Source organism: Pogona vitticeps, chromosome 1 (assembly GCF_051106095.1).
Source record: "Pogona vitticeps strain Pit_001003342236 chromosome 1, PviZW2.1, whole genome shotgun sequence".
Taxonomy (NCBI): Eukaryota; Metazoa; Chordata; class Lepidosauria; order Squamata; family Agamidae; genus Pogona; species Pogona vitticeps.
The window spans coordinates 194008751-194033946 of record NC_135783.1 but is presented as its reverse complement, the minus strand read 5'-3'; the positions used below and the strand labels follow the sequence as shown (position 1 = coordinate 194033946).

Here is a 25196-nt window from a genome sequence, read left to right as displayed (position 1 = left end):
AAGAAGAAATTTTCTTCTATGTCTAATGGGAGAAAAAAACAACCACCTTTAAACACTTTACCATAAAGTGAGTCTGGGCCATTTCTTTTAAATGTGAAAACCACATAAAATCCTTCCCCATCCATCTTTTGAAAAGTCTTTATAGGAAAGCAAGTACAGCTGCTCATTCACTTTCATAGCTGTTTGTGAATACGCTTGACCTTGACCACTAGGTGTAACTCATTACCTCAGGCTTCTAACCAGATGTTTTGTCCTCTCTCTTTTCATTCTTTCTTATTGTAAGGCTTTTCTTTCCTGTGAAATCTATTCACCCACCAACATGACGAAGATTTGCCAGCTAGAGGATAGCAAGGGAAAGGACTGAGCCTCTGCAGCCCGCTTGGCATGAGTTAAAGTGGTTGTGAGCTCCATTAAAAGGTGGAAAAATGTTGACTATATATGAGCATCTTTGAGCATAACATGTATTGGGTCAACCTTACAGAATAGTGATTAGCAAATAGAGTATCTCCACCCATCAACCCCTATCTTCCCCTACAGGATAACTTACATTTAGTTGTAAATTTGGGGCTGTGTCCAATGGTATCTGTCAGCTGACTGAGGACTCTTTGATCCAGAAAAGGCCACAATCAGCTGAACACAGACAGAGGCCATAGTCACACCAATGAAATGTTTTCCAGTTCTCCCCCTTTGATTTTGCAATTTAAATTTGCACTCACACAACACACGGCCATTAGCGAATCATTTACCAGGCAAGTGTGCTAACTGCAGATAATTTCTCACTCAGCTGGAGGCTTATACTTTTTTTGGGTTGCTGATCTTTTCATTAAAAAGTTGCATTGCTGCACATTTGAACAATCTTATTGCAACTTTTGGGAACTACCATCACCATCCATGTCCTTTTAAAATGTTTAATATATACAGTCATGGCCAAAAGTATTGGCACCCTTGCAATTGTGTCAGAAAATGCAACACTTGTCTCAGAAAATCATTGAAGTTGCAAATGTTTTGGTATTCACATGTTCATTTCTTTGGTTTGCATCAGAACAACACAAAAAATAGAGAAGAAAAGTCAAATCTGATACAATCCCACACAGAAACCCAAAAATGCACTGGCAAAAATTATTGACAACCTTTATAAATTGTAAGAAATAATTGCTTTTCAAGTATATGATGCTCCCTTAATTTGTATTTAGACACACCCGTCGCAAGTAAGAGATGTGGGCAATAAATTAATCACACTTGCAACCAGTTAAAATGGAGAAAAGTTGACTCAACCTTTGTGCTGTGTGTGACACTGAGCATGGAGAAAAGAATGAAGTGCAAAGAGTTGTTTGTGGATCTGAGAGAAAAAACTGTGGAAAAACATAGACAATCTCAAGGCTACAAGTCCATCTCCAGAGACCTTAATGTTTCTCTGTCCACTGTGCACAATATCACCAAGAGGTTTACAGCCCACGGCACTGTAGATAACCTCTCTGGACATGGACAGAAGAGCAAAACTACTGAAAAATTACAACAAAGGGTTGTTTGAATGGTGAATACAGAACCCAAAGAAATTCAGGTTGATCTGCAGACACAGGGTACAACAGTGTCAGCTTGCACTATCCATCACCATCTGAATAAAAGGAAGAATGAAAAGAAGAAAATATGGAAGGAGACCCAGGAGGACACCACTGCTGACACAAAGGAATAAAAAAGCATGAGCTTGGTGTGCCTTTAGCAGAGGAAAAACGGAAGGTTCATCCCAAGTTTAATGTTTCTGGGGATTGAGTTGGACACCATTAAGCAGTCCATCTGGCTGCCTGAGGTGAAGATTGTGGACCTGATTCAACGCCTCTGGGTGAATGTTGGCACAGTCCAAAGTTATGTGAAGGAAATGCACACATTGGTGGAGCATCTGAATGTCGCCTGCAGGGAGGTAGTCCTTGGCATAACTTCCCTGCCTTTGTGATGCCATGAAGGCCCTTAATAAGCCACATCACAGAGGGCTCTCAGCTGGCATGAGGCAGGATTTGGCAGTATGGTTGAGGGTTTTTTGGAAGGTTACAATGGAATCACCTTTTAGAGAACCAAGCTGAGGTTAGGGACAGATTTCCAGGTGCAACCTGATGCTGCAGGATCCCTGAGGTGTGACATATATTTCAGACAACATTGATGTGCGGGAAGGTGGCTGGAAAGTTGGCAGATATCAGGCATCACAAGGGACTTCGCCTTCAATTTTTTCCAATAGCAGGTGTTGTATGGTTATATGGGCCAACTTGGTGATGGCCTTCTGGTGGACAATCAAGCGGTTGTACACATAGTGAATTCACTCACATCCAGATTCCAGAGGGTAATGGGCCTGGTTAGGACCCTTATATTGCACTGACTGCAATTCAGCATAGTCTTCCATGCCAGGCATGTCCTGGGGGTATACAACACACTGGCTGATGCCCTGTCCAGTCAACAGATCGGCCAGTTCAGGGTGTTGGCGCCAAGGGCACAGGATCACCTGGAAGTCCTCCCAGATGAGGTATGGAATCTTGGAGGGTGGCGGCCCAAAGAGTCATGAGCCTGCAGTGGCCCCCCAGCACTCGTCATAGTTTTGCTGCAGGATTCATAATTTTTCCCCTCATTTTGGCAGGATGAAAGCCTGCCCCAGTGGATCATTTGGTGCAATTCTGTGTTCAACTGCACTGTAAGTGATAGGCACCCAGGTCAATACAAGGGGGGGGGGGAATGACAGCATTGGCATTTTTATGCTAAAGCCCAGGGATACTGGGACATCACTAGGGCTTTCCACATTAGAAAGATGCTAGAAGGATTGAACAGGGAGCGGACTGGGGCCAAGGACACCCGGACACCCATTTCACCAGTTATATTAGTCAGACTTGGTGAGGTATCGCGAACTGTGTGCTCTGATCATTTTGAGGCATGCCTTTTACAGCAGCGGCACTGATTGCCTTTTTTGGGGGCTCTCCAAATAAGTGAGCTGGTTGCAGCAAGCAAAAGCAATACATCTCTATCCTCTTTGCAGAGGAAGGATGTGTGGGTTGCTGAGGAGCAAATAGGGATTAACCTACGGAGATCCAAGACTGACCAGTTGGGGAAAGCTCAAGTCACAGTGTTGGGGAAAAGGCTCTATTGCTGACATTTGCCCTGTTAAGGCAGCAATAGTATACACGGGGTTCATAGGTGATGAGGATTTGGGGGGGAGGGAGTTTTCTGAGGCATAAAGATTCATCTCTGCTTACTAAATATCAATTCTGGAAAGTTACTTCTCAGGCCTTATGAAAGGCTGGGATCCAGAGTTGGTGTTTTGGCACCCATTCATTTCGCATAGGTGCCACTTCTACAGCGGCTGCTTGGGTACAGTGTTGAGGATGTTAAAAAGGTGGGACAGTGGGCTTCCCACAGGTATCAGAGTTACATATGACTTTTACCACAGATGTAGGTGCTGGCATTTTGCAGTTTTGTGTTTTTATCATTAGGGGATGCAACCATCCCGAGTTCGAGCACATTTATGTGGCCACAGCTATCGGTTCTGGGCAGTCAAATATGTAGAACCAATCAGCTGGGGTCGAAGCACGGGGCTTGGTGCATGGGCCATGTGGGAATGGAAGGGACAGAGAGGCATGCCCTGGGATGGCTTCTTGGAATTGGGTCCCGGAGTACTCCAGATCTTCCTCTCTGGTGCGTGGGCCACATTGGAGCAGAGGGGATTGAGAGGCATGCTCTGGGATGAGTTATTAGAATTGGCATCCCAGGTTACTCCAGATGTGCCCCCTGGCATTGCGTTGATCTACCTCGGTGGTAATGACTGGACCCAGCGTGGGCCAAGTTGATGTTATTACAGATCATTGCGGATCTGCAGGTTTTGTTGTTGTTGTTCTACACTTTCCCAGAACACACATAGTGTGGTCGGCGATCATACCTTGTATGGTGTGGAGGGCCTGATGAAACCCCAGGTGCATCGATAAAGCCTGGAAAGGAGTTACCTGTGAAGTTTGTACAGCCATTAGGGCCATAGGTGGGTTAATGATTTTACATCCTGACATTTGAGTCAGTTGTCCCAAATTATACAGGGAGAGGATGGGGTGTATTTATCAGGCTAGATTGGTTCCTCCAGGATTTACAAGGGGGCCTTAGGGTTGAAATTTTTGGCTTGGTGGGGGGCCTGGGGCATACCTAGCCCTGGCTAGTGCAAAGCAGGATAGGATCATGGGAATATCAGAGGGGGGACACCCAGTGGGTGCTACAAACCCCTTCTCTCAGAATTGCAGTAAAGAAGTTTAGATGAGGGGAGGGAAAAACAGGGGACCCTAGGGGATGCTGTGCACCAAGGGTCCCGAAGCGCGCCTTGAGTGCGGTCTCCGGCACGGAGGACCAAGAGAGTGTCGTGCTGCAAGACAGTGCCCTTTCAGCGCAGGAATTTGCTGGGAATAGGTCTGGACTGGTCAGGTAGGATTGATGCTGGTTCCAGACCTGTTTTGCACTACGGCAGGCCCCCTTGGAATAGGGGAAGTTAAAGCGTTAATAAGTTAATAAAGTTGTGGCCCTAGTTTAACCCATACATATCGTATCTCATCTTATTATTCCGGGCTGGGCGGGCAATGGGACACACATCCTGGAATATATATCACGTGACCTCAAGTCATGACAGGAATGCGATTAAAAATCGTGTAACCACAGGGGACATTTCATTGGTGTGACCACCGCCAGAGGCAATTGTTCCTTATTCCCCTTTGCCCTCTAGCCTCCTATTGGCTACAGTGTGTAGGAGGGTGGTTCAGACCAGCACACTGGTGGCATGAGATTGTAGGAAGAGGAGGAATTGGCAACATGCCCCAGTGCCCTAGGGGAACTCAATACACTTTCTTCTTGGTTGTTTGCTTTTCTTGGTTTTTGGCACATGAGACTGATTGTATGTAGTTTGTTGTTCATGGTGGTGGTGTTCTCCCTGTATGGGTGCTGTCCTTTCCATTTATTTGATTTTTTTTTTAAAAAAACATTATTTGGTTAATTTAGTGTGTAATTATTCTTTTAAAGACATATAATTTAATAGGAGGCCTGGAATTTTATTCATGTCTGTGGAGGTGGAGGTGATCCATACCCCAAAAAGAGGGTGGGGATCAGAGGATTTTTTTAAAAAATTGTGACCATGCTAGTGTGCCGCTAGGCTGTGTGAATGTGATAATATTAAAAAGGGCCTGCATGGATCTAATGGTGAGTTTTCCATTTACTGTTGCTTCATTTTGGAGTAGACTGATTCTCTATATCCTTGCCTATATTTCTTTGGTTTTTTAGAGTGACAGAAAACACTAATGGGGAAGGCATGAATGGGAAACACATTTGATACATGAAAAATATGAAAATGAAAGAAATACGAAAAATGTCACCTTGCATGAGTCTACTCAAGAACAGAGGGTCTCCTTTTAGGAAAGGCCTTCCTCCCAAAGAGACCAGCTGGCCAAATGCCTGCAGTTGAGCTCAGACCAGGATGCCAGCAGCCCCTCTAAGTTATCACAGCTTGAGATTTTTGCTGAAGACAATATATTTTTCTTTCCCGTTCTTTTCTGCCTTTGTTGCTGATTCACTGGCTGTACATGACTCTCTCACACACACACTCACACTCACACTCACTTTCTCACACACTCTCACACTCACACACACTCTCACTCAAGCTCACTCAAGCTAGCTCACTCACTCACTCACTCACTCACTCACTCACTCACTCACTCACTCACTCACTCACTCACTCACTCACTCGTTTTCTGTTATTACTGTCCCGGTTTCTTTTTCTGACTATTATTAAAAAGACTATTTTCTTTTTCTGACATCTTATCTGGTTGTGTTGTTGGGTTCTGTTTCTTACACCTTTGCCTCCTGGTACACATATCCCAGTCTGCAGAGACTCTGCCCCTGGGCTCAGCCTCTCTGAGAAGAAGAAGGCGATGGGGAGGAGAGGAGGAGGAGGCGTTGATGCAGCCTATAAAGGTGCAGAGGAGAGCAAAGGGGGTCTGCAGACCCTACCTCTGTTCTAAAGTAGGAATTCAAAGAAGGTTCACTAAATTTCTAGTTCTCGTTGATTTAGACTGTCCTGATTCAAAGTGAGGAATTGTCAAGTCCCATGAGATTGTTCATTCTGTGGCAACAGTGATACAAAGAAAGCTACTGATCACCATGTCAGGAGCCTTATACACATTCTATATCAGCAAATATTCAGGGCATGGTTTACAAGACGTGCCTTCCTGTCCTGACTTTGTTCCAGGATTGGAGAGAGGCACTACATCTGAGCAGGAGCCCTCTCCTTTCAGATTCATCACTGGAACAATGATCAAAGCAGTGGCAGAGGATGGTGGCGTTACATGCTCCCCTCTAACCATGTTCAGAAGGTGAACTAAAGGAACATTAGACTAGGTCTAGTGCCTCCTTCATTTGTGCAAACTGCCTTCTCATAAAACTAATGTCTTTTCACATTGTGAAGCAAAGCACCTGAACAAGCAAAGTAATGCACTCCCAAGCCAACTACACCAGAGCACAGAGTGCTGTCCTCTGAAGATGCTGGCCACAGAGACTGGCAAAACATTAGGAAGAACAACCTTCAGAACACGGCCAAAGAGCCCGAAAAACCCACAACAACCAATGCCTGACTGTTGAAAAAAGCAGAGAAAGTACAGTATTTCTAATCCTTATAAGACCCATGTAACAAAGCAGCAGCTATTGTCATGTTGTACTGTTCAGGTATTTGATTTAAAGCGCTGATTCTACTGAAGTGTTGTGCACTCGATTTTGCATTCATTTATGCAAGAGCGATTTGATCTCCTTCCTTCTCTTGTTGGGAGTATCACAAAATACCTCACCATCTTGTTGAGTGAATAGAATAATTTTCCAGTTTCTCACTGCTCCATGAGAAGGCAGCTTTGTAAATTATGGACAGATGCTCCCATCTTCCAGCCTTCTGGCTAGCTAGCTAATGCCCAAATAGAAGTGGAAAAGGCAACTGAATGCCACCCTGATAAATTGCCTCCTAGGTGTACCTAGAGGCTTTATCAGAGTTCAGCAGAATGGGAAACTAGTATTCTTACACTTCAGCTTTTATCAGCCCTAATAGACAAGATCAATGATTAAGTTTCCTACCCCTTGACTAGAAAATCCATGGATGAAATAGACTAGATATGTGGATTTTGCAACCTCTCACTCCTGGGGAGAAACCAAGCAGAGGAAATCACTCTTTTCCCCATGCAATGAAATTTCTCTGTTAATCTCGCCCTTGCCCTTAGGAAATATTACAGGAAATCTCCCAAGGTGCCTTGACAGTATGTATTGGTGTACAGTATCTATTTGTTTAAAATGTATATATGTTTAAACTATATGTTTAACTGGCAAGCCACTCCAGTATCTTTGCTAAGAAAACTCCATGGACAGGAAAAAAAAAAGGCTAAAAGATATGATGTTGGAAGATGAGCCCCTCAAGTTGAAAGGGGTCCAACCTGCTACCGAGGAAGAACAGAGGACAAGTACAAGTAGCTCCAGAGCTAATGAAGTGGTTGGACCAAAGCTGAAAGGATGCTCAGCTGCGGACGCTCCTGGAAATGAAAGGAAAGTCCGATGCTGCAAAGAAAAATACTGCATTGGAACCTGGAATGTAAGATCTATGAACCTTGGTAAGCTGGAGGTGGTCAAACAGGAGATGACAAGAATAAACATTGACATCCTGGGCATCAGTGAACTAAAATGGACAAGAATGGGTGAATTCAATTCAGATGATTATTATATCGATTATTGTGGACAAGAATCCCATAGAAGAAATGGAGTAGCCCTCATAGTCAACAAAAGAGTGGGAAAAGCTGTAATGGGATACAATCTCAAAAAAGATAGAATGATTTCAATATGAATCCAAGGCAGACCTTTCAATATCACAATAATCCAAGTTTATGCACCAACCACCGATGCTGAAGAGGCTGAAATCAACCAATTTTATGAAGATTTACAAGCTGACCGCTGAAGAATTGCTGCTTTTGGATTGTGGTGCTGGAGGAGGCTCTTGAGAGTCCCCTGGTCTGCAAGGAGAACAAACCTCTCCATTCTGAAGGAAATCAACCCTGAGTGCTCACTGGAAGGACAGTTTTTATAATAATAAAAACATTGTTAAATGAAAAGTTTATGGCACGGTATCTCCAGTGCCAAAAGATGGCAAGTAAAAAAGCAAAGAAAGAGATTTTTCTTTCCTGTTGTCATTTACAGGAGTAATGTAAAGCTGTTTGGCTGTCTCAGATATTAAATGGATTAGATTTGGAAAGCTGAGCTATCCCAGTTTTAAATGCTAAACTAAGACTGTAGTGTGGGTGATTCACAATGCCATACACTGTCTGTCAGGCATGTAGAGGAATGTAAAGTTCAGTAAATCTTCAGGTTTTTATTAAAAGACTGCAAAAACAAAGAGACCATCAAGCATATGGCAGGCCTAACTAAGTGGCTGGAAAACAGAGGCTATTCTTTTTAATAGCGGTCTTAATTAATAAATGACAGGATTGCAGGCCTTGAAGAGAACTGGATGGCAGCTACTTTCCTATCCTGTACAGTGGTGCCCTGCACAGCGAGGTTAATCCGTTCCGGATTAACCTTCGCTGTGGGAAACATCGCACTACAGAACAGAAAAAGGCATTGGAACACATTAAACAGCGTTTAATGCGTTCCAATGCCATAGAATACTTACCGTTGTGCGATGTTTCCCAGGGGCCGGCAGCCATTTTCGCGCCCTCCCCTCGCACAACGAGGGCGCCAAAATGGCTGCCATCAGCTGTCCGGCGGGTCCAAAATGGCCGCCGGAACAGCTGAAAGGGGCTGGGGTGCAGCGTTTTCGCGCCCTTGGTAAGCAAGGGGAGCGCGCGAAAACGCTGCCGGAAGCCCCGAAATGGTTGCGCGCAGGGCTGATCGGCGGGTCGCAAAGCGAAGGTCGGTAAGCGAGCACCTTACCAACCTTCGTTCTGCGATTTCCTGCCTATACGGGCACCGTTTTGCGATCGCATTTGCGATCACAAAAACGGCCTCGTAGAGCGAATTCATCGCTCTACGAGGTGCCAGTTGTGCGAGGCACCACTGTATATGGGTTCTACTTATACAGTATTTGCAACGTATATTAACTTCTCCTCAGAGCAAGGGTGTGTCTTTCTAAAACGTGGTGTGTATCCCCATTAAATGCTGAAAATCAGAAATGAGATCATGAGGCATTTTGACAGACATCTGCCAACTTTTCAATACTTCTCCTTTTACGCTTCCAGGGGGGCATCTGTTTTCCTGTTGAATATTTATAACTCATTCTCTTTTGCTCTCCAATGTTTCCCGCTCACTTGCTGTACGCTGAGAAAAGAATCGGCCCACAGATGACATTGACTATTTGATCCGATGAAATAAATACCTCTCTGAATCACAGTTGCCGCCTTTACCTGAACGTGATCTGATCCTTGCAAGGCACTGCCCATAAAGAGTGATCGCCACTGATGATTGAACTTCCTCAGTGCTTATATTCAGTTACATCTGACAACAGCTCTGCATAGCACATCAGTACAAGGAGAGTGCGGGCAGCTATGCTTTCCGTAAGAGTGCTTCCACTTTCCAAACAAAGAATCAAATGCCTCCTTACAAAGGACTGCTACAAAGGACAATGAATTGTAAGAGGAAGACAAAATACCAATGCAGACGTGAACGTGATTAGAGACAAAGCACAAATATTGTAGTTTCCATGGAAATTTCCATGGGAACAGAACCCGATGAAACTACCCCAAAGGAGAAAAGGTTAAGTGAGACTATATCTGATGATGTTCAAGCTATCCATCTTATTTCTTTGTTAAATTGTCTGTAATTATGGTGGTGTTATAATCACCTGTTCTCACTAACAAGACCATGAGTCCTATGCAGCAGTCACCTAGTTTATCGGGTTTAAATACCTGCAGTAATTCCTCAAGCATGGCACATCTTCAGACTCCCCTCTCATCAACTGATCTCTCCCCCACTCAAAAACACTACATTCAAAGATTGTTCAAGATCTGCCAGGAAGTGTTAATAGCAAAGAAATTCACAAATCAGACACACACCATATGTCTCCCTCTTCTAGCATTGCCTTGAACTTGTTCATCCGTTTTATGGAAGTTGCCTCATCAAAAAACTGCGAGGTGGGGGAGGCGCGGCTGCCATTTTCTATTTGAAGTTGAGAGCGTTATTGACCAAACAGAACTGGAGAGCTTCCAACTTGTGAGAGGTGCTAATGATTTGTGCGTCCCATTTTCAAAGGAAGGAAGGCGCCTCTGCAGTTTGGCTTTCCTGTCAGAAAGTCAAGCTGTTATCTGGGTTTTCTAGGGAGAACATCTTTCTGAATATGCAAAGGAAGTCAGCCAAGGTGAAAGAAGATGGAGCTGATGTTGAGCGTACCATCTTCAAAACAACTTATATCACTGGGCAATAGCACAACTATTTCCTTTGAAAAAAGACTAGAAATCCAGTTCTGTGGCATCTGGCTCAGGGTTTTCAAAAACCCTGTCCACAATCTGAAGAACTCTTAGCTTAGTTCAGTAGTGTTTTTCTCAGGTTTTGAAGAAATAAAAAGATTTTTAGATGCTATTAAGGCTTGAGAGAAGTTTGAGAAGTGTGGATGGAATGCAGTATTCACACGCTAAGTAAACAAGAAGCTGTCTGAAAGCTGTTGTAGAGAAAGAGGTATTATTTATTTGTGGTGAAAATATATACCTTTTTAAAAATCAATTCCTCAGCACCTCAAAATAAATGGCATGATGGTGGCTTGCTTCAGAAATAGTGCATGTGTCTGACAGCTTACATTTAGAATTAATATCACTGCTACCACCCCAAAAAATATTTTTATCACTCCTCTCCATCAATATGTATTCCAGCTGTTTCACACTGAAACCTCCTGTGAATGCCTTCAGGGAAGAAAAGAGTGGGGAAAACAGGAACAACAACACCACACAAAGAGATATGGTGACAGCACAAAAGCTCCTGAGATTTGGCGGGGGGTGGGGGCAGAATTCTCTGGAAGGCAGACATATTTTTTATTGTTTTTAGAAAGGGAAAGTGTTGATGATGCTGTAGAAAATATTGTCATGAAAGCAAAGAAAAATGCCATATTGGTATGAGTGGTAGCTCTCTAGAGCATCCATTCTCAACTGGGGCCATGTTGCCCCTTGGGGGCCCCTAGGACATTTGAAGGGGGTTACAGCCTGCAAAATGTAAGAAGTTCCTGAAATATATCTGCTCATATTATATTCATGCTTGACAGGGGGCCCTGGAACCTGAGGAGAGCTCCTAAAAGGATAATGGTCAAAAAAAAAAAGGTTGAGAATGACTGATCTAGAGGAAATGATATGTAAATAATTTGTCTTGTAATATCTGGATTTCCCCCAGTAAGGAGACTGAAAGAATAAGTATGCTGGCTTGGGGTATTCTCAGCCTCAGGTTGGGAACCATACCCCATTTGCAAAGTTCTTGCCATGCCTCCGGCGCGTGCACTCCCCCACCGCTTTGCGTGTGCACAGGAGTGCCTGCCCACCCCTGTGCCCATCCCACCCCACCCCAACCCTGCGCACGGGCGCATGCTTGAAGGGGTAGAGGAGCGCCTGCCAGCGCCAGCAGCCTGGGAGTCTGAGCATGGCCGGGTTGCTCCCTCCGGCCGCTCGCCTCCCAGGCTCCAACAAGGCCGGGGTCGGCACTCCTCGCCGCCCTCCCCAGTGGGAAATTCAACTGGTGGAGGACGGGGAAGAGCACCGAAGACTGACATGGCAGCCCTGGCGAGCAGCCAGTGATGCCGGTTCCGGAGCTGGAGGCACCAGCAGCGCCAGCGGACTGCTGAGGCTGGTGAGGAGTGCCGACCCTGGCCTTGTTGGAGCCTGGGAGGCAAGCAGCTGGAGGGAGCACCCCAGCCATGCTCAGACTCCCAGGCTGCTGGTGCTTGCAGGCGCTCCCTCACCCCTTTAAACATGTGCCCGTGTGCAGGGGTGGGGTGGCGTGGGCGCAGGGGTGGGGTGGAGTGGGTGCATGCATGGGCAGGCACTCCTGCACACACACGAAGCAGTGGGGGAGCATGTGTGCGTGCGCTGGAGGCATGGCAAGAACTTTGCAAATGGGGTATGGTTCCCAACCTGAGGCTGAGAATACCCCAAGCCACCATACGTATTCTACCTCTGTTCCCTTCCTGCTGTAGACATAAATGCTTGCTTCTCCCTCTCTCTCTCTCTCTCTTCCCCCCCGGCTCTGCACCACCCCTGTCGCTGCTGCCGCACTGTGAAGACAGACCTTCCCCCCCACCCCACGCTCCCTCATCCCTTCAAACATGCACCCGTACGCAGGGGTGGGGTGGGCACATGGGTGGGCAGGCACTCCTGCGCATGTGCAAAGTGGTGGGGAACGTGTGCGCGCGATCACCTACCACTTTGTTAATGCATCGGAGAGCACGAGTGTGGTGAGGGGCCGCCCCACCTTCCTCAGAGACTCAGCCGGTCCACAGTAAGGAAAAGGTTGACGACCTCTGGTTTAGCATTTCCTTCTTCTGTGGGTGCCCTGGGATGGTGCGGTTTGCCCAAAGAGACACAGGATGGCTCTTCTGAGATGCACAGTGAGAAATTGAAATTCCAACCTCCAGCTCCATGATCGGACACTTACCGTATTTTTCTGCGTATAAGACTATACTTTTGTCTAAAATCTTTAGACTAAAAATTGAAGGTCGTCTTATACACGGAAGTAAGCTGAGGAAAGAACAAAAATAAGTGGAGGGGAAAGCAGGGATCAAAGTGATCCTGCAGGGCTTTGATCTCTGCTTTCCCCTCCACTTAGTAAGCCCCACTTAAATTTCTTAATTTTGGGTTAGAAAAGTGGGGAGGGCATCTTATACATGGGGGTGTCTTATACACAGAAAAATACGGTAAGCTATCCAGACAGATTAATTATGCCAGCATTTTTATGGCATAGTCTACTCTGAGTGGCTCACAACTTAGAAGATAAAAACAATTTAAAATATACAGTTTTACATTAAAAAACAAAACAATATAAAATATAATATCATAAATTTACGATTGTTCTCACAATCGTAATTTTTTTTTCTAAGATGTGTACTCCTGAATCCTGACTGCTCAGAAGCCACCAGTCAGGCATCTCTGTCTGATTTACTTTGAACATGACTGTGGCTGGTGGGCACAGATTGCCCCCTGGAGACCCTGTTTTCAGCTTATTAAGTAGTTCATCAGCCACTGCACCTCCTGCAGGGCTGCAGAAGAGAGACATTTACAAGCTGCAAACAAGGCTAGTTTCCTCTTCTCCTTAGGTGGCCAATTAATTTGAACAGACCTGGAGAAACTCAAACTCTTTGGTGCAACTTCACAGTGAGTGAAGCAACAGAGTAGAAGAATGGATTGTTCTCATAACTGCAGTCATATATTTTAAAAATGTTGACTCCCTAGCAACTACAATAGTGCAGTACTAATTATAAATATATATATATACTGGCTTTGTAGTATTCCTTAAGTACTTCGTATTAAGAGACCTGACAAGTGGAAAGCACGCTTATAACAAATTTACAGCAAAAGAGGGGAAAGCAAAGAAATTACTGCAGGGCCTTCAAAGAACCTACCTCAAGCAACAGAAGATCCTCTTCTTAAATCCTACTTCCTGAGGAAAAAAATAAAAGAAGGAAAAAGGGCACCTTCACCCCATGGCAACTTCCCACATGCTAGCCAGTAAGCAAGAGAGTAACAACAAACACAAGATGAGGGGAGAAAGCCTCTCCCTGGCCTATTTCTTCAGTAATTGGTATAGAGTGGAAGGGAAGGGGTGAAAAACCAGCACAAATATGTTCATGTACAGGCAAAACAGCAGTAGTACCCTAGTGATAGCTCTTAGGACTGAGAGAGGGCCAAGCACTTGGAAATGGTCAAGTCCTGATAACAGCCTGTTCCCTGTCTCCCTCTTTTGGGGCAATGTATTATTATGTAGTAGAAACACATGGTTAAGAAGATTGGAAACCAGGGCTGTGTTATTTCTTTACAATCTGGTTTAATGCACTGATCCAAATGGGAGGATCATAAAACAAATGGGATGTGGATTTAGCTTGGACGAGGCAAATGGTCAAAAGGAAATGAATATCCTGGATATATATGGTGGTGGAGGAGGAGAAGGAGAGAGAGAGAGAGAGAGAGAGAGAGAGAGAGAGAGAGAGAGAGAGAAACTACTGACATATGGCAATTACCCACATTGTGTATTTATGATAAGCAGTCCACCTAATGTTACACTGGACTATAAGGTTACGCTGAAAATCAAATGTTGAATGTCAACATTCATTGAGACATTCATCGAAACATTAAAATTGTGCTGTTAAATGTCCAATGAAAACACCTCCAGATCTTGGGAAAGTCTCTGACTTTGGGTTTGGCAAAATTAATAGGCAATGCATTGGCCGCAGCAGCCGGCTGCATAAGCTTGTCAATAGATGCTTCTGCTCAAGGGAGCTAAAATTAATACTGCAGCATTGTCTGCACATAATGAAGAGAAGTAGCAGGCTCCATCCCATTTCAAACAAGACATCATTTTATGCCTTTTGGATGGCAGGCTAGGTACCTAATGCATCAGGTTAAATAAAAGCTAAAATCAAATGGTGTGATACAGATGTTGTATGTTCTCTAAGAAATGTACAACTTAGACCAGTTTGTAAGGTTTGGTTTAATGTATTGGATTATTGCAACAGAACACAGAGTCTTAATCCTCTTCGCAGATCACAATGGCACCATACAAAGAAAACCAAATTATTCAAAGGAGGATTTTCTAAATGAACAGTTGACAATAAGCTGAAAGGGGAAGGGGGGAAAAGATGGTGTATTTCTGCTGCCATTTCACAGCTCTATGGGCATGTTACTTGAGGCAATCAAGCCCTGTCTCCAAATGATGAGCAGGTTCCACATAGAATATTTCTGCCTTTCCCTGAATTGTTATCTCAGTAGTCCTATACTGGCATTCAGAAAAGAGGTCATCTGAATGTGTAAGGAGAGGGAAAGCAATAGGCCTGCCCATTGTCATTCTCTGCTTGTGAAGAGTGACAGTCTGGAAAGGGGAGCCTCCTCTATACATGAAGACCCTCCGCAAGATTGGGAAACTTGATTTTTCAGGGTCCCCAGTTCAAACTTCATTTTTCAAGGTCCCAGATGAAAAGCCTCCACGTGTAGCAGATTTATGTGCCCACTTTGGACAGTCACTTTTCACATGTGGAGAACGGTAACAGCGGGAAGGGAGCTGGCTCTTTTCTTGTAATAAATGTGAACATTTTAGCCCAAAGTGGGAATTTTGCCATCCTTTGTATCACTGGTCATTTGGAGGCATCTTGAGTTTGGTTTCTTGATTTAGGGTTTGAAAGCTGCTTTCCGTTTAGCTTGGCTGTTCTCATTAGTTCATCCTAATATTACACTGTACCTTTGGAAAGAGATGCTTGGCAGGTAGTAAAAACTGGCCTCTCTCTCCCTCGAAGGTGGGTTGCCTGCTTTGCTCTTCATAGCTTTTAACTTGAAGGGGAGGGAGGGGCCTGCCTGCTTCTGTCGAACTCCCCCCTCAGCTTCTAGTATGTTCTGGAATGGAGACCCTAATATAAAGGTTTGTTTTGAGTCAAGCTTCTTCTCTTTGTCCATGGCCAGAAGTGCACAAAGTTGGCCTCCAGGGAACCCAGGCTTCAGCTAGCATTTGGGGAGTAGAATCAGTGCCCTTTGCTATAGGGGCATGGAAGCTGTCTATTTGACCCATGGCATCCCTTAAATATCATTATTTAGAGCAGACTGAACATCACACAAGGGCCTGCGTTCTTTCTCAGGCTGCTTTGTTACCTTAGTTTTGGAACTGGACAACTTAATGATTACACCCTGGCTGCAAAAGCAGTGACTAGAGATGGGGACATTCATATTAGTTTATGAATATGAATATCCCAGTCCCACCTGCAAATAATGAGGGTCAGGTCCCAGGAACCGGCCCGTCCATTCGCATGCCACTGCATCACCAGCATCCTGCTTTTCCCGTGAATCACAGAGGTAGCTCTGCTGTTTCCTTGCTTGACTGACCACTCAGCAGCCATGCAGGGAGACTCATCATCTCATCTCACCCCTTGCCTGGAGTGGCCAGCTGAGCAGGGAGACAGAGGAGCTTCTCCCATGGCAGGAAGAGTGGATGGGTTGGTTCTGGGGGCCAGATCTGCATTAGCTGCAGCTGTGACCAGGACAGTCATATTCATAAACAAATGCAAATATCTCCATTTCTAGCAGTGGTATCACCAGTAGTGGCAGATTTCCACCAATTAAAGAATTCAAAGAATTCAAAGAAGAAGAAGAAGAAGAAGAATTGTGACTGATATGAAGCTGTGCACATCCCAATAATGGAAAAGGAACTCTTTAATTAGTGGCACTATGCTGCTGCCTGTGATGGCATTCCTACTGTGCTGGTGGAACTTGCAACAAGATGCTGCCCTTTGTCATGTTCAGATTAACCATTTTCTGAATGCCTCAACAGGCCTATTCTATCCTAGACACTCATGATAATCCACAAATCCATAGTGATTTGGCTCCTATTTGGTTATTGCAGATTACGCTACTTGTTTTTGTAGATCCCTATAGTGGTAGGATGACCAGATGAAAAGAGGGACTACCTCTTTAATAGTTGTATGAAGGAGGAAATTTCAGCAGGTGAGACAAATTTTTCTAAGCAGCTATTAAAGGTTCAGCAAGCCAGCTCTTTTTCGGCTGGTCACCCTACCTAAAATGTGTGTATCCATCAGCTTGCAAATGGTAAATTCCCAGTCTCTTTTGCTATTGTTTTCTGAAAGTAAGCATCTCTAGTTGCATTAAGATTAATATTTCAACCCAAATATTCAGAATGGAGATAACTGGAAAAAACTGGAGATGCTGTGCTTTCTGATTGTGTTAAACAAGAATGTTGGCAAGTCTTTGTGTCCGAGTCCCAAGTCCAAATCCAACTCTTTGGTACTGAGTTCCAAGCCCCAAGTTCAAGTCCCCATTAAAAACAGTCTTTTCCCCCCAGAAGAAAATGAGTGGATGGGTGGGTTCTGAGTGAGTTATGAGTTGAGTCTGAGTCATTGCAAAAAATCTGAGTCAAGTCCAAGTCAAGTCACTGGTGTGACTTGGGACTGACTTGACAGTGAGTCCCACAACGGGACATGGTGGCGCTGCGGGCTAAACCGCAGAAGCCTTTGTGGGCTGCAGGGTCAGAAGACCAAGCAGTTGTAAGATTGAATCCATGCGTCGGAGTGAGCTCCTGTTGCTTTGTCCCAGCTCCTCGCCAACCTAGCAGTTCGAAAGCATGTAAATGCGAGTAGATAAATAGGCACCATCTTGGTGGGAAGGTAAAAATGGAGTTCCCTAGTCACGCTGGCCACATGACAATGGAAACTGTCTTCGGACAAGCGCTGGCTCTACGGCTTGAAAAACGGGGATGAGCACCGCTCCCTAGAGTCGGACACGACTGGACTAAAAATGTCTAGGGAAACCTTTACCTTTACCCATAACTAAAGTCCCCATCCCTGGTGTCAAATAAGGGTGTTTTCCCTGTTGAAGGGAATGAAAAGTCTACAAAGATAACAGTGTTGCTGGCACAGAGACAAAGCTGTGAAGCTGAGGAGGGAGGTCCTATTGCTGCTCTACAGCCTTGGCATGGTCAACATTTTGGATCGTTTGCACTAGCCAAATACTGAAGTGGATTTTGCCCCATACAATAATTTTTAGCATAGTGGTTTGTCTATGAGAGTGTTTTAAAGCGTGTGATGGAGAGAGTGAGAGCGAGCAAGAGAGATTTTCTCTCTCTTTCTCAAGCTTTAGAGAATTCAAAAAGGCTTTGGACACAAATTGCAAGTGTGGCCTCCCATATGTTTTTGAACGAGCTCACATAAACCTTAATGGCTAAATGTAGATGAGAGCTAGTTAAGACTGAACGGAGCTGTGGGCCAGCTGAAGCTGTCCTTACGTCGAAAAACGCATAGCATTTTCCAGTCTACAGCACCAGGCTATTGTAATAATATGTTAATGGTTTTGTATTAATAAAATATGACTGATGTCTTAAGTGTGATCCTTTCATACTTGAGATCAGCTGTCGTCAACTTGATGTTTGCTAGTGAGCCATCTATGCCTTTTATAAATCTCGGTGCATGAAGCATTGATTCTCATGACTCTGGATGATAAAACATATTGTAAGCAACATCTGGAAGATGCCAGGTTAGAAAAAACTGTTCTAGATGTTCCCTATCTCAAATGTATGACTCTCCTCCTACCACTGTATTGTCTAGATAGGATTTCTTCACTCATGCAGAGTTAAGGTTCTATTGTAATAGATCTAGACTAGAGTTGGGGACGAATATAAAAACGGATTGGCTTTTTTGACGAAAATAGCCAATTAGTTAAATATTTGTTGATTCATATTTGCCGAATTTTAAGTCAAGATGAATATGGATCAATGAATATTCTGCCGTTTTTATTCGTCCCTTCATAAAATAAAATTTTAAAACCCACAATTCTGCCTACGAGCCGCCAATCATGTGATATGTGAGCTGATAGGCAGCCACCCACCCCCTTCTTCTACCTACCTTAGCCCGCCCACCCCCACCAACACCCTCTTACCGTAATCACTGCCGCCAAGGTCTCCATCTGGCCTCCGCAGCCACTACATGTAAAAAGGGAGATTGGCTGCCCTTTGCAAAGATGGCTGCTGTGGCTTCATTTGGGGTAGGGAAGCTGCAGCTGCCATCTTTGCAAAGGACAGCCTGGATTTCCTTAAGGGTGGTGGGGTTTCCAGTGGGGGTGGTGGCAGTGGCAGCAGGGGGCAGGGTGTTTTTTTATAACCCCCCCCCCAATGAATTGACATATAATTTCGTTATTCGTTGCTTCATGGGGTAACTTGGTGCTTCATGAGTTGTCAGCTTCTGACAACTCATGAAGCAGGACGACTCACCAAAATGGTGAATCGTCCCCATCTCTAATCTAGACCAGTGGTTTCCAACCTTGGGTTGCCAGATAGTCCTGGACTATATCTCCCAGAAATCCTAGCCAGCACAGATAGTGGTGAAGGCTTCTGGGAGTTGCAGTCCAAGAACATCTGGGGACCCAAGGTTGGGAACCACTGATCTCGAAGAAGGTGACATATCACTTCTTGTTGGAGAAAAGGTGGGACCCAAAACTGCAGCCAGGAAACCATTTCCCCGAGGGAACAATGCAGTTGTCATTGAATCATCTAGATGGTGAAAGTGCTTCGGCAAAGCCTTGTCAGTCAAAAAAACATTCACGTCAGGTTAACTGTGCCTCTTGTCTTGTGGATACACCTCTTGCGGGTACAGTTTTTCTTTTCTTTTGTTCTGCTTTGTTTTGTTTTCATTCTGTTGGTGAAGGGAGGAGAGAAGGCAGAAAAGTGGCAAAGTGGGTGGGTAGTAAACCTTTCCCTCAAAACCTTCAGGTCTTCTCTGTGAGTTTGAGATGGATACCAGGATAGAAGTGAGCATTAGTGACTGGAGAGGGGCATCTGTGATTGAGGCAACCTTCTCCCACTGTTGCTTCAAAGAACCACAAAGTTGCTTATTTGGTTTAGATTCTGGTTTTTTAATATCACATTTCAATTATAGTCCCTGAATGACTTAAGAGGGAAAAAGTCCAAGAAGGAAGAAGTCCAAGAAACCCCATCCATTCTGCTGACAGACTAGACTGCAAATTTTGAACCTTGATCTCCCCACGTGTGGCTCGTAGGATACCAAGTATGACACCAACTGCACATTTAGCATCATGCTTTGTGCAATTCGGAGGCTTGTCAAAGGCCCTGCCTTTGGAAAAAGTGTCTGCTTGATACCTGCAGCAGCCATCACAAACAAGCTCTGACGTCTCTCCCTCAGTAGCTTTCACCACCTTGCCTGAAAGCCTTGGGCAGCTAACTATTGGTTTGTGTCTCGACTTCCAGCTGTGAAATGTTGGAGGACATGCCATCTTGATGTGCTTCCCTTAATCCAACAGGCATGCTTAATCATTCACACTGTCCCCTAGGTGGGTAAACACATTTCCTACTACTGCTTGCATCATTTTGTGTAAGACGTTCAGGACGTTACTCCTCACAACTGCTGCCTGTACAAGTCACGCTTCCCTGTTCCCCCCTAAGTGGAGATGGAATTCTCATAGCAGCTGGAAGGGAAATATAATTTCACAGGGGCAGCCTATTTTTGCAAGCTTCCCTGTCATAAGACACAGTCTTGAATGGGCAATGGGGAGCCATTGACTTTACAAAAGATCTGCTCCCCTCTGGTTGATATGCACTGAAACAGTGGTTTGTATGTGTGAACTTCCCTTATGGGACACGTAGTTGTGTCCCAGTGAATGCCTGCCATTTCCAATTTACCCATACAACACTGTGCAAGTCAGTGTGTCCGTGTTGGCAGGAGTGAGGCTGAGATGCAAACCTAGTTTAGGCATCAGAACATCCTGTTTCCTGAACATGCTTAGAGGGCAGTGCCCAGCCTTGCCACCTCTGCTGTCATTTTCCACATGCTATGACATAAGACTCAGAAGAGGAGAGATTCCTGCTCATATGTGGGTTGTGCTCATGAGCAAGAAAACAATTTGTCCTGGGTTCTTGCTTGTACGTGGGGTCTGCGCATGAGCAGAAATGTCTGTGTTTCACGCTCTGCCTTCACAGCATGAAGAAAGCTGCTTTGGAGGGGAGGAGCTTGACAATCGCTTCTAAGCATGTTCCTAAAACCAGGTATTCTAGTGTCCAAAGAGAACTATAATATCGTCTGTAAGTCCACCCGGGGAGTCTCTGACCCACATTTTGCCAGCTCCCAGCCTTAGTAATGCACCAGCTGTTGTGACAGTTGGACAAAACTAACCTTTTAAGAGCATGTCACATCATTCCTTCCTACAACCTCGTGCCTTATTTTCACTCTCTTCACATGTCCAGCAGCATTATAGTTGCAACTAATAAGTTACCCATATTATAGTGCAGCAGCCAGAGAAAGGGGAGGAAAAGATCACAACTACTATTTATAATCTGTGAGAAATCTGAAGGATCTCAGCTCCCTTCCTCATCCCACTTCACCATTCAGCTTCAGCCTGAAAGCCCTGCCCCATCATCCTAACCAATCCTGCCTACAACCAAGTTTTAGATGTGCCCTAATGAATAATTCGGGTCACAGCAGTGGCTTAATTAGGAGCAGTGAATTTCACTGTGGAGAACGAGCAGGAAGAGGTGGAAACTTAGCTGAGAAGGCTGGTCAAGTCGATCATGTATTCTGAGAGGAAACTCTTACTGTCGGCGACGCCCGCACCACAGTTCGCTTGTCTCATGCAGCTGGAAAATCCTCTGCCCTCATGTAGAAGAGGAAATAAATTATTCAGCCCGACTGAATGAGAAATCCTTCATATAAGTTTGTAAGCTGGCGAAATGTTTGAGCCACAGAAGCCAGTCACAGTCAGCAAAATCTTTTTCCTCAGGGATCTGCATGCTTTATGACAAGGAAGTGAAATATTAAACACGCACAAATTATTCCGGTCATGACAAGGAAAGGTCTACATTTCCTGAAGTACTTTCTTTTCCCCCTCCCCACTCTGTGTCTGTTTGAATTTCAGGCAACAATTCTGAGCCTCCAGGATTTTGAATTTATGAGGAAAGAGAGAAGGTGGTGGTTGCAGGTTTCTGAGGGTTGTGGCCCTTTGCTTTTTGGGTGGGGGCATTCCTTATGTTGTAGGGAAGAGTTCTCTGTTTTCATGGGCAGTCCTCTGTGTGAGGGTATCCTCTATCCAAAGAGCTATCTAGTTCTTATGAAGAACTACCACAAGGGATATCAGGGGCCACCCAACGCATTTTGCTGCCTGAGGCTAAAGATAATTTTGAAAGACCGACAGTTGAATCATACTTGTACATGTATTCTGCTGAGGGGAGGGAAGTGAATTGTTTTAAGGGACACAAGACAATGAATTGCTTTAAGGGACACTCTGTGGCCTCTCGCCCCTCATCTTGTAATGCACCTGCCAGTTGGGAGAACCACCACACTCTACCTGATGGCAGGGTCAGTACTGAGCAGTGGCTTTCCATTAATTTATCAACAGTTCACATCAGGAAAGCAGACTGAAATTACACACCAAGGTCTCCTGTTCGAGTTTCCCCCTGCTGTGGTGAGATACACAGGCATTTAATTTGTAAATAATTTTCAAATATATATCTGTTCAGGAATATTAGCATATGTAAATGTTGTATAAACTTGTATTGGCTTTTATGATGATGTGCTTCCTCATTTTTCTTTCTTTTTTGTTTGCATGATCTGTAATGAATGAGCAAGACAAGTACGCCTTTCTTGAGGTGACCCTTAAATGATGTATCACTTGCTTCATCTCTGCTAAAGGACAATCAGGTGCAATAAAGGAGCAGAAAATCTTACTCTCTAGTACACTGCTGTTTGCCCTTTCTCTCTGCTTGCGGAAAGAGTGCTCTTACAACCTGGCTAATGCAGAGTCGGTTGTTAAGAATGCTTCCGTACAAAAAATGGTATCTGCGTGTCTTTCCCGGAGGTTTTCCTGAGTGCCAGCGCTTAGAACATGGCAATTGTTACTTAGCGATAGGGATGTAAATCGTCACTTATCTCATTCCTGCAGACGGAAATGAAATATTTCAGACATTTTCTGTTTGCCCAGTTAGATTACAAGAGGATTTGGGGGGGGGGGGGGGGGAGGGGACCGTTTCTTTGCTTTGCATTTCAGGACTTTTTAAAGAAACATTGTCCAAAGCGTCCCCTACCCCCTTACGCAAAAATGTTGCATTTGCCATCCAACCACTGTGTTTTGGTCCAGAACCATTGAATTTTGACCAAAATACAAGTTTTAAAATACAAAATGCAAGGTTTTTATAAATGAAAAATGCTAATTTTTTTCTCACTCAGAGAATAGATGCTAGTCTTTCTGCTCTCAGTATTTACACTACAGGAACACAAGGAATCAAGGTACGTTTTTGTACTGAGAATAAGAAAAGCTGAATATTTCTCTTCTTCTTTACATTCCATACCAGCTAGTTATGGCCAAAGTTGTTGCTATATGCTACCATCTGACTTATGGCAACCCTAATAGGGCTTTCAAGATAAGTATGATATTCAAGGAGTGGTTTTACCAGGGTCACCTCCAACCACAGTGACATGGCCCTGCAGAGATTTATACCCGGGTCTCCCAAGTCCTAGTCTGCTGTATTAAACACAACACGACACTCACCGCCAGTTATCCTTAGGGTTTGCTTTCTTCATATTTGTCTGCCAAGTATAGTTAGAGAATGGTGGTACATCCTTCTACCAAACTTAGTTGGTTGAGCTGTTCTCCCTCCAAGCATGAAGAGGACCATGTTAGATCTGTCTGGCCTGTTGCTGTTAAAAATCAAGAATCTGTTTGGGTGAAAAGGGGGGGGAGAGAGAAAGGTGGAAATCATACATCTGCATCCCAAACATGGTTGAATTCACAAAGGGTCATTCCCAGCCTTTAAATATATAAACAAAGTTCTGGGCCTTGATGGATGAATCTGTCAATTTTGGTCCCCATTTTGGCTTTTTTTAAAAAAAAATGGAGCTGGGCTTACTTTTATTCTTAATGTGAAGACAATTTTGAATGCTGTTTGCTACATTCAAATTACTGAAAAAAGAACTTAAGCAAAATTCTCATCCATCCATAAATACTGTGTTTGCAGGCATCCATCCTGCAAAGAAAGAAAGAAAGAAAGAAAGAAAGAAAGAAAGAAAGAAAGAAAGAAAGAAAGAAAGAAAGAAAGAAAGAAAGAAAGAAAGAAAGAAAGAAAGAAAGAGAAAATAATTTATTCCAGGTGAGTGACTGGCAGGCTTAACTTGCCCTGTAACACTTGGGTCAAATCACGAAGGACAGTACATCTTTCTGTGGCCTGCAAAGTCTTCTGTACTTTCCTGCAGAACAGTTGTAGGCCAAAAAGAGATGATACAGATAACATATCATTGAAAATGGAGGTCCTTGAAGAGATAAAAGACACATGATTGTCCTAGGACAAGCCCGGCTCACTCCAGAATTTGCAGATTAGCTTGGTTTTGCCTTTTGATTGGCCATTGGGAGGTACGCTTGGGTTTCCTTTGCAGTCGGATTGTGTTTTGAAAGAACTACACGCCCAGAGGTAAAATGGCGTACTGGCAGGAAATAGACATTTCCTTTACAGGTATTATGACTGAAAGAAACAGGTAAGGTTCAGCAAAACTGGGAAACGATCAGCAGGGTTTTCTGATGAGTTCTGTATTTCATTGTTGTTAAAAACAATAATGTTACAGAGAACTTCCCACTCTGCTAGAATTTTTATTAATTCCTATGTGGAAGTTTGGCTTTCCTGTTTATTTTTCCGCAGCAATATAAAACCTATTTAGGCAATCAATAATAAAAATCACCTTTTTAAAAATGTAAAAGTATCCAAATGCTATACAGCAATACAATCTTCACTACAAAACTGTATAATTACAAGTCCATGTGGATTACAGTAACCTTGTGGTTTTCTTTATTCACGGTTGTATTTTTTCTTTCAGGCTCCTTTAGAGACATTTCCCTTCTCTTGGAGTGTGTTCTCAGTGTTGTGTGTTCTGGGATGTTATTTGTATATATGAATTATATTTTGTTATGATTGCACTTGAAAATAAGAGGATGTACTTCTGTTGCCTAGGTTTGTGTTTGGAGTGTGTGCACTGCAGATCAAGCCTGTCAATCAAGCATCCTATTGATTGGTTCGAGCATAAAGGCCAAAGAGGGCTTTGCAAATGACTTTGTGATCCACTATCACAGCCAGTTACAAGTATAACTTTAGATTTCCATATCTCAAAGCCACTTTGTTGTTGTTGTTTTTTGGTGCCATGTTAAGTTTTAGCTTAGTGGAACTAGAATGAGAGACTAGTAAAAGCCAGAATAGAACAGAGAGGGGTGAAATGGGCACTTTTTAAATCACATTTGATGCCAAAAGTAGTGGGATGTGATGGAGAAATATCAGAAGAATATTTGAGACCTCATAAGTATTACTCTTTCATTAACCCTTTGTTGCTCAATTGGCTGGTTGCATCAGCCCCCCCTCTAGTCAGATGTAGAGATGGGCACATACTGCTGGTTGAATGGTTCAACCCAGTTCGCTTACTGCTGCAACAGGTTTTTGGCAGTTCAGAA

General features: G+C 44.1%; 1 long non-coding RNA gene across 1 annotated transcript; it reads left to right on the top strand.

Annotated features, from left to right (window-relative positions):
* The first annotated feature begins 19081 nt into the window (after positions 1-19081).
* Positions 19082-24893, top strand: LOC144589302 (uncharacterized). Its single transcript, XR_013545354.1, has 2 exons — positions 19082-23853; positions 24706-24893. It is a non-coding gene; the product is annotated as an uncharacterized LOC144589302 (long non-coding RNA).
* Positions 24894-25196: the final 303 nt, after the last annotated feature.